The sequence below is a fragment of the Lactuca virosa genome, chromosome 5, assembly GCF_052849685.1.
Source record: "Lactuca virosa cultivar CGN04683 chromosome 5, Lactuca_virosa_CGN04683_v6, whole genome shotgun sequence".
NCBI classification, from domain to species: Eukaryota; Viridiplantae; Streptophyta; class Magnoliopsida; order Asterales; family Asteraceae; genus Lactuca; species Lactuca virosa.
In genome coordinates this window covers 192,096,246-192,111,125 of record NC_136430.1, presented here as the reverse complement: position 1 = coordinate 192,111,125, position 14,880 = coordinate 192,096,246, and the positions used below count along the sequence as shown (strand labels likewise).

Genomic DNA, 14,880 nt, shown 5'->3' with positions numbered 1-14,880 from the left:
TCATTCTACTTTTAAAATTAATTCTTATTAGGACATTCTACTTTTAAACCTACCAATCTAGCAAATTTTTCAAAGAATATAATTTATAATTTTTTTATGGAGAGTACATTGCTATTTCTTAAGCTACAATACTCCACAACCATTTTGTTATTATAATTATATTATGATTCTAAAATAAAATAAGGGGGCCATATTCATATAATAGAAAAAGTAAAATAGCTTTCTAATAGTAGAAGAAATTTCACATACCAAAGCAACAGAATTAGAAAGTGCTCGAGAGCGTGCATTCAGAGACTGAAAATAAACCGATACAAGTTGAAAAGATAAAAAGCACCTGATAATCATATTTAAAAACCATATGAGAAAATAAAACTGTGTGTGAAAATCCATGATATAAACAATTTCGTTATTAATAAAAAATGTATGTTTATAAATTCCAACAAGGCAAAGAAGGGGTGCTAATACTAACCAGGCCACCTCCTTCGTCATCATCAAAATCATCAGGATTTACACCCATTTCTTGCATTCCAGATTGATCAGTAATGGCAGATACCTGTAAATTAGTAGATTATTAATAGTGTTTGACACAATTTTAGAGAAAATGACAGCAGATTTGGCGAAATGTAAAGAAAAAATATTCAAGGCAAACTTGTAAACAGTTGGCACATTTTCTGCAAAGGTGTTCATTCTGCATCATGTCAAAAAGAATCATCTACATATAGCTTCCATGATTAAGTGCATGCTTCTTTTGACTTGATAGACTTAATATTTGTTTTTTAACCTATTAAATAGTGTGTCAAAATTAAGTTGTTATTGATATTATGTTTGGTTTTAAGTTACTAATCATGTTGTGATAATAAATAATTGCAATTGTATATAATTATTTATATCAAATAACCAGCCATTTACAATTTCAGTTTGTAAAAGTTCTTGATTAAACAGTCAGTTCTTGTTCAGCATCACTTCCAAACAGAAAGGGTAAAATGGTCATTCACTAACATCCAGACGATTAATCTTAACACAATCACATGAGAAATTTGTACCTTCATCATTCGACCTGCAATCTCCAATTTTCCATTTAAACTCTATGCAGCTCTAGCATCTTCAAGGCGTGCAAACTGAATAGTAACACAAAAAAGTCTTGTTCTTCTTAATCCCTTTAAATCAATAAAAGCCAGCATCTAAAATCTAAATATATGGAAAAGTAAACTCACCTGAATGAAACCAAAACCTTTACAATTTCCAGTCTCATCAGTAGGTAACTGCACCAGCTCTATAACACCAAATGATTCAAACACCTGAAATCTAAACATAAGGAACCTACAACCTCATATTCATATCATTCTTAACTCTATATGTATGATAACAAGTAAAATTGTGTATTTAATTATTACCTTGGCTGTCACAAGCTCCCATAAAGCAATCGCAAAATTGAAAAGATCCGCCTTTTCATCATATTGTTGATGATTTATAACCTGCAAACCACGACAATACATAAGTAGCTCCATTCATCATGGTAAATTTAGAGTTTAGAGGATGATTCACAAATTAGTTAGGGTTTATCACGGAAAAAGGAAATATATTCAAATATTATATGTAAAGAGGAAGAAAGAGAAACCTCAGGAGCCATCCATCTGTATGTTCCAGTCTCTGCTGTCATAACTCCCCCTTGACTCAGAAACCGGGCAACCCCAAAATCTGCCACCTTCACAACCTAAAATTAAATTTAAAAAAACAGAGAAACAGTTAACAAGCTAATAAGTCAAAGTGTAATTAATGCCTTTCTAGTTTTTACATTTTGAGTGTCCATGAGCAAGTTTGCAGTCTTGAGATCCCTATGAATTATGTTGGTTTCTCATTTGAGGCGTCCAACTTCTTAGAAGGCCTTTGCCTCTGATCAAGAAAAATTGGAGGAGGGTCAGCAGACGAAAAATGAGTCCCAAGAATCAGCTGGGATGGTGCCTGAAACTGAAACTGCTGGTTAAAGCAGCAGTGGTACTGGTAATGATGATCAAGTTCCTCCTTCTATTCCTTTGAATGGCTCTAGAGGCACACCTGCAGTAGATGATGAATCTCAAGGGGGCACAAATGCAACTTTGGGACATCCTCATGATATGCAGTTTGAGAGCAATGATAGTGGTGTGAGGGATGTTGAGGCAGTGAGCCAAGAAAGTAGTGGAAGTGGAGCTACATTAGGAGAAAGCCTTCGGAGTTTGGATGTTGAAATTGGAAGCGCTGATGGCCATGACGATGGTCCCACAAGGAGAACAAATGTTGTTTGGATCAGAAGTTTAGGAACTTGGCTCCACACGTCCCACTTCTGCTTTAAAGTCCCACAAGGAGAACAAATGTTGTTTGGATCAGAAGTTTAGGAACTTGGCTCCACACGTCCCACTTCTGCTTTAAAGTCCAAACCTGTGATACTCATCTTCCCAATATTAACTACATATTTTTAAGGTGCTCATTATTCATTAACAACTGAAAAACACAAATCCCAGTGAGTTTGAACTAGATATGCTTACCAACAGCATCCAATCCAGTTAATTTGGGCATGAACTGCCTAATATTCCCTTATGCTGCTTCATCGGCTTTAAGCGTTTCACACTCAAAAGAAATTGCAACCTTCCTCTTCTCTTGCTCCTTGGCAACTAAACTAACCACATCCTTCTCCCATATGTCAAGAAATGGAAAAATTCATGAGTTTATTTGAATATTTACAATGTAAATAATGTCTAGAAGGATTCTTAATTTACATAATGAATACCCACCTATGAGCATGATCAATGTTACATAAGCGTGCAGCATCATGGCCTCTTCGTTCAACCACTACATCCCTTTCTTTCTTGCTCTGTAACAACATGTAAAAACTGATTACAAAAGCTTATATAAGTGCTTAAAACATTGAGCAAGCTAAAGATTAAACTTACATTGAAGTCTATTATAGTCATTTTGACTAAACGGTAGTCTTCACCCCTGCTACATTCCCTTTCACATGCTATCTCTGTTTTCATGGCAACACATTTATTACCAAAAAGCATTGCATCTTTTAAAGTTCTTTCTACATGTTTCTACACTTGACAGATTTTAAATAGTAACTATTCAAGTGGAACATATATGAACAAGAAAACAAAATGCATCTGAAAATTTTAAGACAAGAAGATTAAAATGTGATTTCTAGATATACCTCAAGGTTGGAAACTCAGCCTCCACAGAAGACTCGCCTGCTTCATTTCCATTTTCTGGATTATTTGTAAATGAAGACCTGCTTTGGGTTTGTGGGTTTGTGACAGCTGGCGCTGGTCTGTCAGTCCTCTGTGGAAAAATTGCTCAAAGGCGCTGAAACATATAGAGCAACATGAATCAAGAAAATATATATTTCTTCCAAGAAATCTCAATAAAAAAGTTCAAGACAATATATATTTTTCTAACATAACTTACCAATAATACAAGAAGATATATGAAGAAACATAAATCAAAAAGTTCTAGAAAGATAAGAGCAGTAGTTTTCTTTGTGCTTACTGTTAATACAAGAAGTTGAACTTTTGGATTCTTGCTTCCAAGACGCTTTTTTATGCCTTTAACAACATCCTTAGCTTGCCTGAATAGTAATTACATCAATGTTAATACCATATGAAGATATATACATATTTGCTTGATCTTCCGATAACAACAAGCAGCGATTGGAAGAACTTGTGGATTCAAAATCTTATGGGAAAGTACCTGATTGTATATTTCAAAAATAAAATGACTTTTAACAAAAATTTGGAAAGACAAACCACCCAAATCAGAAAAAACTCTTACACAAATCAAACCATGTGATCTTGATAGAAAAATAAAAACTGAATACAAATTAGGGCTCACATAATCAAATCTAGAAAATAAAATCACCTTTAAGAAAACGGTGGAGGCATATTATCTTGATAGCAAAGATGATTGAAGGGGGTCAATTGGGCAGAGTTATAAGATCGCTTGTGGTAGGGAGGCAATGAATGGATGAAACAAGCCCTAACAAATCCAGAACCGAGCAACGTGTGGTGATGATGGAGCGTAGCCACGATTTGAGGTTCGGGAGTGGTGCTTCTAGACAAAGAACCACCGAGTGCAGATGCGTAAGTAAGACAAGCTGATGACATCGCGTGAGGATGGTTTGGGCTCGAAACGTAAAGCTTACATGGAAACCAGATCTTGGTGAAGACCAAAATATGCAAAGAAATAGTGTGTTCGTCGCCCCTTACGTGCTTTCAACCAGGCGAGAGGGATGAGATGGAAATACGAGAGTGAGATAGAAAAAATTAGGGTCGGATTTAGGAACCCTAAATCATCGGCTCAAATTGATAACTGGGAGGTAAGAACCCTAAATCCTAAACTCATTAGGGTCGAATTAAGAGTGTAAGAACTTGTTGGAACCGAGAATTAGGTTTTGGTGGAGGTGATGGATCGAGGAATTGAGGAAGCTGTGGATGAAGACGAAGGCCCTAATTCGAAGAGGTAGGGAATTTTTGGGATGAATAGGCGGGGGTTAATTTTTTGAATTTCATTTTTCCCCCTAAAAACGCGTGTTTCCTAAAAAAATTATAAAGCGACACAGTTACACGACGCACATTTTTTGATAGGTGCCCTCCGTATTTTTTTTTTCTGACACTAATTTTAGGGCACGCCAAAATGCGTATCCTCTATCCTTCAAATTTTGGAAAACCGACATTAATTTTTAGGGCACGCACAAATGCGCGTCCTCTATCAGTGTGTGTCATTAATTGCGTGTCGTAAAAGGCTATTTTTCTAGTAGTGCACCTAGATGAAGTTAATGACATTGCGGATTATTTTAATGTTCCGAATGTGAATAGAGATACCGTCTTATTAAGGATGCTTCTCGTTACTTTTAAGGGAGCTGCAAAAGATTGGTTGAAAGCACTTCCTCCGGGTACAATCACTACTTGGGCTCAAATGCGTGAGAAATTTCTAGATCAGTTTTGCCCACCTTACAAGATAGCTAAACTCAAGAAGGCAATAGCCAACTTTAAGCAACAACCGGGGGAGTCATTATACGAAGCTTGGGAGCGCTACAAGGGGTTGTTAAGGAATTGTCCTCAACATGATCTAAATGTTCAACAAGAGATGTCTATTTTCTACGATGGGGTCAGTGTTATGACAAGACAACTCCTTGACTCTCAAGGGCCATTGACAAAGAAGAATCCAAGGGAGGTCAAGGAGTTAGTTGAAGAATTCGCAAGACACTCTCGTGAGTACCACAACCCAAGACAAGATGGAGCAAAAGGTAGTGGGGGTGCACATTCTGAAGAAATGGTTGCTATGATGGCGATGCTCAATACTATGGACCGGAGATTGACACAAATGGACCAATCAATTCATACAATTAAAGTTGGGTGTGAACGATGTAATGGACCACACTTGACTAAAGATGCAACTTGGATGAGTATGGGAAGAAAAGGGCTCAAGTTTGCTACGCGAGTGGGGATAAGTATGATGAGGATTGGAGAAAACCAAAGAAAGAGTGGTTGCCATATGATGAATACAAGAAGCAAAAAGAAGATAAATTTAAGCAGACAGGTCGAGGCTTCTATCAAAAAGAGCAACCAGCAGCCGAGAACAAAGTAAACTTGGAAAATATTTTGACCCGATTTATGGAAGCATCTGATAAAAGGCATGATGATACCGATGCAGTGCTAAAGGAACACATGAATATGATGAAAGAACAGCACAAAATGATGATTGACCAGCAAGCTTCATTAAGAAATCATCAAGCATCGATTCATAGTTTAGAAGTCCAAGTTGGTCAACTCACTACTTTGGTGAACAACAAATTTTCCTCACAACTTCCTGAAAAAAAAGCTCAACCTCATGTTATGGCTATTGATACTGAAGAAGAAGCAATCTCTGAGTTTTTGGAGGCACTAGAAGTGGAACCAAAGCAGCCCGATCCAAAATCGAAGAAGCCGAAGCTCGAAAATGAAGATGTTGTTGAAACACCAGACTCACGTCGTCAGCCCGCCATTCTCACGTCGTGGGCCCAGTCAGAACAAAAAAATTCAGAATCCGTTCCGGCTTACCGACCGCCTTTGTCGTTTCCATCCCGAGCTAATCTCAGTCCACTGGAAAGAGAACATCTGGAGTTTATCAAGCAAGTAAAAGGTATTCCTATTAATACTCATTTTATAGATTCACTATCCAAAATTCCAGAATACGCGAAGTTCCTACAAGATCTTGTAAACACTCGTCAGCAAGTTCCTACAAGAAAGCCGAAGCTCGAGAAAGGGAAGCGCGTGAATCCCAAGTCACTCTGGAAACTCAAAAGCTTCTATTTCATTCTTGGTCTATGGAGCGTATTCTGAACGAAGTCGTTGATAATCCAATTATTTACTGGCTTGAGCCCGTGGTATCATTTGATTTGGAGAACTCTCTAGATTCGCAGCTTGATCTTCCAATCACTCTGAAGGCTTTTCAGTTTTGTAGCTTTGAAAAGATTGTGAATGCTCCTCTTCCAGACCATGATGTTGATTAGGTGCTTTTCTCTTTCTATCTCAAGAACATAAAGCCTCAGTACCAAACTTGGAGTTAAATGAAGATTACTGTTGTCAAAGTTTTTGGACCAATTGAAACTGAGAGTTTTATCAATGCTCGTTTCAAGGTTGCTCGTGGGGCTGTGAGTTCTGTTTTTGAATTTACTCTCGCTGATTTGCCCTATCTTAACCCATTCGACTGGATTCCTCTTTTGCATCTTTTGTTAAAGGATGAAAAGAAATTCGAACCTATTGTGGGGCATCTGAAAAGGATGTTGGTCTCTTGCATTCAAGAAGTTGGTAAGATGGATGTGGAGATTGCAACCATGCTCAGAAAGAAACCCACCGTGCTGCCCAAAGAAACTCCAAAAGACCTCGACAAGATGAAGCTGGGACGCATTCATAAGGACAACTGGAGTATGGCGTTTCTGATACGAGAAAGGGACGGTATGAATTTTTCAAAGATGTTGTTTTTTTCTTCCTAACAAGCATCTTTACTCCACTTCGTGCATGGAATACATTTTAGAGTTAATAGAACAGTGCAAAACGAACAGTGTTTTGGATAAGAAGTCCTTTGCAGATATGATAAGATGGTATATTTTGGTTCGCAAATCTTTGCTTAGTCTAATGTCGATTCTCTTCAAAGTTCAAAAGCGTCAACAAGACTGAAGAATCTACCTTCCGTATTTGACACAAAGGGGGCGATTGTGTCAAATTTATTATGTATGTATTTAGCCTTTTTACGGATTGGGCCATTCCATCCGTCTTTAGGATGCTAGGGTTAGGCTTTAAATATTGCCTGCATGTATTGTATTAGGGTTAATCGTTTTGTGATTCCCTACGGTTCCTTTACAAAGAATTTCTTCATCAAGCTCTTCTAAGGCATTGATTATTAATCATTCGGCACAACTTCGATCATTACTCTTATTGTTTTGATTCATATTCCAGTTTAGAATCTTTCGATCTATTCATTTTGAACTAACAATATCTTCCTTTGGCGGAATTTTCGTATAACAAAAGTTATCACACTAGCATTGATCGGCCTCCTTTTGAGATGCTCTACGAAAGGAAGTGTAGGACCCCGATTTGTTTATGAGAGGTCGTTTAGTGTGTCATGGGGAGTACCGAGGTGGTGCTCAAGACGACGAAATTGATTCAGCAGGTCCGCGACAGACTTCAGATAACATAGAGTCGAGAAAAGAGCTATACGGATAGACGCTGGTCAGACTTGGAATTTCAGGTTGGAGATATGGTACTCCTGAAGGTATCACCATGGAAAGGTGTCACCCGATTCAGGAAGCGGGGCAAATTGGGCCCCAGATATATTGGTCGTTTCAGGGTTTTTGCCCTGGTAGGCAGGGTGACGTATGGTTTGGATCTGCCGGAGGAGCTCAGTCAGATTCATAACACTTTTCATATCTCAACTGTGGAAGTGTTTGGTTGATGATTCTATAGTGGATCCATTAGAGGACATTTAGGTGGATGATCACCTGAATTATATAGAGAGACCACTAGCGATCCTTGACAGGAGGTCGAAGACTTTGCGAAACAAGATGGTGTATCTGGTGAAAATGTAGTGGCAACACCGAAAGGGTTCTGAATGGACGTGGCAGCCTAAGGAAGAGATGAGGGAGCATTACCCGGAGTTATTCGCGGCAGCAGACTTCGAGGACGAAGTATAATTCAAGTAGGGAAGAATTTTAACACCCGATTCAAGGCACTTTTCATTTTCAACCTTTGGTGTGTATATAGTTTGCAAATTTGGTCTCGAGGGGGCATTGTTGCCATTTTCAGAAAAGTGAGGGTATGCTGGGCGTACTCCTCATACGTTGGGCATACGCACCCAGGGGAAAAACCCTAATTTATAGGGTGTGGACCCTATTTAAGCAACATTATGACCCATGATCCCTTCATTTCTCAAACTCCATTATCCTTTGAGCCTCATTTCGAAACCCTATCCCCTCTAGAGAATATTTTACCCTCTTTGTGTGTGTTTTAGTGTGTGTTGGTGAGCTCAGAGGAACAAGAGCTTTGAAGAAGGAGCTTTAATCAAAGGAGATTGTGCGGATCCAGATTCTACTCATCATTTCCAGCTTCATTGAGATATAAAGCTTGGAACTTGCCAACTTGCTGACGTATTTTAAAATGTGTGGAATAGGCATGGTTGCTAAGTTGGAGAGGTTTTGGACAAAGGTTTACGAGGGGGTTGATTTTTCTTTTACATGTCACGGTTGGAGGAACTTGTTTACAATTCAAGAACCCATTTATCGGGAATTGTCGGTGGAGTTTTTCTCTACCGTAAGCTTTGAGGAAAGGACTATGGATTTTGATTACAACCGGGCGCTTGTTTTCCGGTTGGGTGGGGTTTATCGCGAGTGCAGTCTTCGCGAGTTCGCATGGCGCATGGGCTTGTATACGGAGGTGGAAACTCAATCTCCATTTTTTGTGCCATTCTTGCTTGGATGTGTTCGGGATTTTACACCCGACACTTTCGATGCCCAATTTTGGAGGACTATCTCAAATCACACGTATGATTCTCGTGATTCGAGTGAATCACAGATTTGGAATCTTGTGTATCATTTTCTTCATCGCCTTGTCACCTTTTCTATCAATCATAAGCACCATGGTGATAAGGTTTCCCTCTAGAATTTGTTTTACTTGTGGATTATTATCACTCGCGGGGTTTGTTGCGACCTTCCCTATATGCTTGCTCGATTTTTGGGGAAGAAAGCGGTTAATTCTAGGCCCGGGAGTCTGATTACGGGTGGACATTTTGTTACCCGCCTTGCCCGATCATACAATATTTTGACTCCTAATTTTGTTCGGAACCTTACCCGATTCCCGGACAATGATTTGACAATTCAAGTGTTGGGGGTTATGAGAGTAATGGTAAATGTCGGGGGAGGGTATGTTATACCCCCGGAGGATGTTGAGCAACAAATGGAGCAACCCGAGCAACAACCTCCACCGAGTCCCAGAAGGCGGAATGTTAAAGCCCGGGGAGACGTGGAGAGAGAACGTCAAGCAGCACCACAATATGAGGGTGGAGTACCCACCGACCCGTTTCAAAGTCGGGTTGGTTCTTACTTGGATAATCTTCGCGGTGGGATGTCTTATACCACCCAACTTCTTGAAACCATGTTTTCTCACATGGGTGTGGTTCGAACACCTTTCGTGCCACCGCAAGGCCCTTACATACCGACTTGGGAGGACTTTGGATACCGAGGGGAGATGGAGAAGGACCGAGTGGAGCTCAAGGACGTGAAGATGATGATTGATCGCTTTATTTTAGTTTTTATTTGGTTTTTAGTTTTTATTAGCTTTTGTTTGGTTTGGAACTTAATTTGGTTTGTAAGACTTGTTAAATTATTATGTTACTGATATCTTTCCTTTGGTTGCTATATTTCAGATTTGTTACGGAGTCTAGGGAAGGAAGTCGGGAGTTATGAGCGTTTAAGTTTAGCCAAGGGTCGTTTAGAGTTTCAAGTCAAGAGTCGAGACCCACAATTGGAAATTAGTGTGGGGTGCGTCAAAAAGAGAGGATGGAGTCAGAAAGGGTCCTTAAAATACTAAATTAGAAGGGTCTTAACCAATTGAGACATTGGTAAAAATTCCAAAGTTGAAAGAAAAATGGGAAAATTATATTTCTGATAGCCCAGTTTTCACGACGTGGTTCAACATTTCACATCGTGAATCGCAACTCAGTGGAGTTTTCAGAACGCGTTTTAAGCGAAACCACGACGTGGCTATTCTACTCACGTCGTGATTTCTAATTTTTCACATAAATAAAATCCATTGATGCATTTTACTTTTTGGCTTGCCATGGTTCTTCGTGGGATCATTATGAAGATAATTATGGCTAGTTTCCTCTACCATACAATGTGACGTATGCTTTCCCACATTATTCTACACGCTTTGGAGATTTGCATCCACTCTTATGGAAGATTGAAGTTTCGATTAGTTGCTTGTTGGCTCATTCACATATTTCGCGAGTTCAAGGTCCAAGTTCCGATTTAGAAGAAGTCCATATTCGAGATACACATTTCATCCACACGATTAGATTTCGATCACGCCACTATCCCAGGGGAGTCTGTTCCTTTTTCTCCCTTTTATTGCTTTTATTTAGTTTATGCATACAATGAGGGCATTGTATGTAATAAGTATGGGGTAGGAGGTCGAAAAAGTAATTGCTTAGATTGCTAAAAGTAAATTGCTAGAATTTAGTAGAATTAAAAATTTGGATACAGATTTGAAATAATAATCTACATAACAATTCTAGTAATAATGATAATCTAAAAACTTAAGTTGCTAGCGTTGTGTGGGATGATCTGATAAGATCTCAAATGTTTAGTTGAGCCAATATACGTTATAGTGCATTTGTGACCTCCTTTATTCTAGTAAATCATGGGACAAAAACACAATCTCGCTTAGTTTGAGGGATGCAATATGTTTAGCAGCCTGTACTTGAAATGTATCCAGGAAAATTAATATACTTAACCAATAAAGGTTGAAGTTAAGCGCCCCTGCTTAAGCATGTAGGTTTTGAGTGGAAAAAGTGAGATATTTATAAAAAAACGAGAGAGAAAAATTACCAAAAAGTGAAAAATTGAAGAATTTTTGGAGTTATAGAAGTATCAAAGTTGAAGATCAAAGATCAAAAATTCTGAAAAAAATCAAAAGTTTAAGATACCAAAAATTACAAAAGATGGTGAATTCAAAGAAATTGAAGATCAAATATCGAAGAAGTGAAGAATTCAAGAGCTCCATAGTGTGGTATCTTAAAAGTTGTAATTCTCTAGTTTATGTATGCTTGGGTAGCTTTACAAAAATACCTTGAGGTTAGAAAGTTTTCTGCGGATGGATTCGGAGGGATGCATAAAATGAGCATTGTTCAAAAGAAGTGGGCGCGTGTTTATGAGGATTGTGAGTATTTAGAATTGAGGGGGGTTATTTAGGAAACATTTTAGACACAAATGCACGCGTTGAGGTCTTGGCATAATGGCTGAGTTTGAGTTGGATCGTTCTATGTGATGTTGGTGATAATGGTTTAATTTAAAAATAATCAGATTTGCTTGAGGGCAAGCAAAGCATAAGTGTGGGTATTTTGATATTGCCATATTTATACATATTTTTAGGCAATATTTATTTACATTTTTATTGATATTTTGGTTATTTGCATGGAATTATGGTACTTATAAGGATAAATTGTTGTTTGCAGTCAAAGTAAAGCATTTTCGAAGAAAGGGACCAGAATTGACAATACCTGGAACATTGGAGACTTGGAGTACAAAAGTTGAAGAAATTCACGGATTTAACCCATGTCACGACGTGAACCATAAGCCCACGACGTAGCATGAATATTCCAGAAGATAAGTACGTGCAAAGCAAGAATCCTTACCCGATATGGATAACTCTCAAATCACGACGTGAAGCTTCCTGTCACGACGTGGATAACGATTTTCGGGAAAACTATATAAACTCTTGGCCATTACGAATTGAGAACTTTTTGGCTGATAGAAGGAAGACCTGGAGACGATTTCCAGAGGAGAAGAAATTCTGGAATAGGGATTCAACACCAAGGAAGAAGAAGTTCATAATTTGATTCATAGTTTGGTACACTTTTATTATATTTTTGATTATGGATTGTGTTTGCTTATTTGCTAGGATGTCCAGCTAAATCTAGCTGCTTCTGTTAGCTAGATGAAGCTGGAACTCATGGTTTTATTTAATTAAACTAGATTTTGCTTGTTGGTTATGTCTTGTGTTTGATTGGTTTACCTAGCAGGCTTGACTTGTTAATTTAATTGCTTAAACTTCTTATTCTGTGTAGTTAATGACCATTATTATGCATGAATTTGAACACCTAGTAATTTAGTGAACATTAGATTATTAGAGCTAAGATCAAACCAATCTTAGTTAAGAACTTGAATTAATGAATTAGGCTATGCTAGAGAACTCATATTATGACCATAATTGTGTTTATAAAATCAATCTTACATAGCTCCAATCCACTAAATAATTGATTTTGTGTTAGCTATTGTATAACCATACATAGTTCTACATGAATTAGTTAATATTACTAAATTTAGACCTAAATTGCTAATAATGTTTCAATTGGTAACCAACAGTAATTGTCATGACTAATTTATAAACCATTGAGTGAAAGCGGATTCGAACTAACAGAAGTGTTTGTTTATTGATTGAATTTTCGTTAAAGAATTAAGTTCATCTAAACTTGTAAAATTAGATAAAAACCCTTTCTTTGTTAGTAATTAGGTTAATTTAGTAGTAGATAAATTAATTAGTCAACACCGTTCCCTGTGATCGACACCCGACTTACCCAACTATTCTATAATTTTGACTAGGTACACTGCCTAGGTGGAAACAGTCGTACTTTATGAGAATGCGTTTGAAAGGTATGTTTATTTGTTTTATATTTATATTATTTTTCCATTAACTAACATCGAGTGCTTGTTTTATATTCTCAATAGGCTTTATATGATAGACCCTTCTTACGGGGCTTATTTTCGCACCGTGGCAGATGACGATGTGGACGGGAGCATAAGAAAAAGGAAAAGAAAGGCTAAAGTAGTTGGTGCACCAAGTGATGTTGATTGGGACAAAGCTAGTTATGTTTAATTATTTTAGTTATTACTTTGTATATATCATTTTAATACTTACATATTGATATTGGCATTTAAAATAGGAATTTGATCAAGTACTTGAAGATATTTTCCGATGTTACAACTAAGATGTCTGGTTCAAAGTATGTAACCGTGAATTTTTTTTTTCTGAGTTTGTAAAAATGCAAGCTACCATCACTAAGATGACCTTGAGTCAAGTTGAATAAAAGAAGAAGATGGCGATATCGATGAAAGAAAAGTATGAAAAATATTGGGACAACGTAGATAATGTGAATTATCTACTTTATGCTGAAGTTGTTTTGGATCTGCACAATAAGCTTGGATACGTTACTTATTGCATTGAATTGATCTATGGTAAGGATTGTGAGAAAAGCAATAAGATATTGGGATTGGTGACTAAGACTCTTGAAGATTTGTTTAACCATTACAAGGGCAAAACGGAAAAGTGAATGTACAAAACACACATGATAATCTTGTTGGTGAAAATTTAAGTAGCTTTGGTGAGATGTATATTGATTTGGAGCTAGAATTTGACAAATTTGATCATGAGGGTCAAGATATTAAGAGTGAGGTGGAGATTTATCTAGCGGATGGAAGGAAAAAAGGGACATCAAGTTTGATCTTTTGGGATGGTGGAAATTAAATTCAATAAAATTCCCTATATTGTCTACCTTAGCTAGGCATGTTTTGGCTATGCCGATATCGACAGTTGCATTAGAGTCGGCCTTTAGTACATGTGGCAGGGTTATTGATAAGTATAGGAGTTCACTTAACCCCGACACCGCGAAAGTTCTAATTTGTGCACAAGATTGGATAAGGTGTTCGTTGGTAGATCTTGAGCTTGGTTGTGCTATGAAGAGTAAAGATATACATGAATTTAATGAGAAGATGGCGGGTTTAAAAACTGGTAAGGTTTTTTTCCATATGTTATGATTTCATATTATGATTATAATTACAAGTGATTTATATATACTAATAATCTAATATTTATATTTATTTATGTAGATTGAAAACAATAAAAAATCATCCAAGGATCAAGGAGATTATGATAAATGGTGGTTTATTTTATATGTTTTATTGTTGGTGATAAAAACATGTTTATGCTTTTTGATGAAGTTTGAACTTTGATAGACATTATGTTGTATGAAGTTTAAACCAAGATGTTGATGACTTAATGGTTATGAATTAAAATGAATTTATTAATTTCAAAATGTGATTGGATCGTGTGTTTATATCTATTTTATTATTTTTTGGATGCAAGTTTAAGTTGGCAAGTTGTAACTTCAAAAAAATTGAAGGGAATATATTGATATAATATGAATTGATGCTTATGACCTATTATTGTATGTTGTTTCTAATGCTAGTTGTCATATAAGAAAGTCAAAGTTAATAAAGGAAATAATGAACAGTCGAAAGCTAAAAGTTGTGGTTCGATACAAAAATAACCGCACCATCCAAATAAAACCATACCAATTCTATATTGCGGTAAATAACCGAAAAACGCAAAAAAAAAAAGACCGCAAAACCGAACCGCAACAAAAACCGCACCTATCGGTTACATGGATATAAAAACCGTAGTTTCGGTTTTTAGTTTTAGTTTGGTGTAAAAACCGCACCATGCTCACCCCTAGTGGCTATGTCTAAAATCTGGAAAGAAGGAGAGACGTTCAAGATCCCTTAGTTTTCTGCTAAGTGCAAACCGAACCACAGAAAAGGAA

The 14,880-nt window shown here is 37.2% G+C and overlaps 1 long non-coding RNA gene and 1 other non-coding gene across 2 annotated transcripts; both read right to left on the bottom strand.

Moving 5' to 3' along the window:
* Positions 1-1,422: 1,422 nt before the first annotated feature.
* LOC145115073 (uncharacterized) lies at positions 1,423-1,846 on the bottom strand. The gene is made up of 3 exons (XR_013711412.1): positions 1,796-1,846; positions 1,619-1,714; positions 1,423-1,475 (listed from the first exon to the last, which is right to left on the bottom strand). It is a non-coding gene; the product is annotated as an uncharacterized LOC145115073 (long non-coding RNA).
* A 3,146-nt stretch (positions 1,847-4,992) lies between these two features.
* Positions 4,993-5,099, bottom strand: LOC145118338 (small nucleolar RNA R71). Its single transcript, XR_013713293.1, has one exon. It is a non-coding gene; the product is annotated as a small nucleolar RNA R71 (small nucleolar RNA).
* Between the last annotated feature and the right edge of the window lie 9,781 nt (positions 5,100-14,880).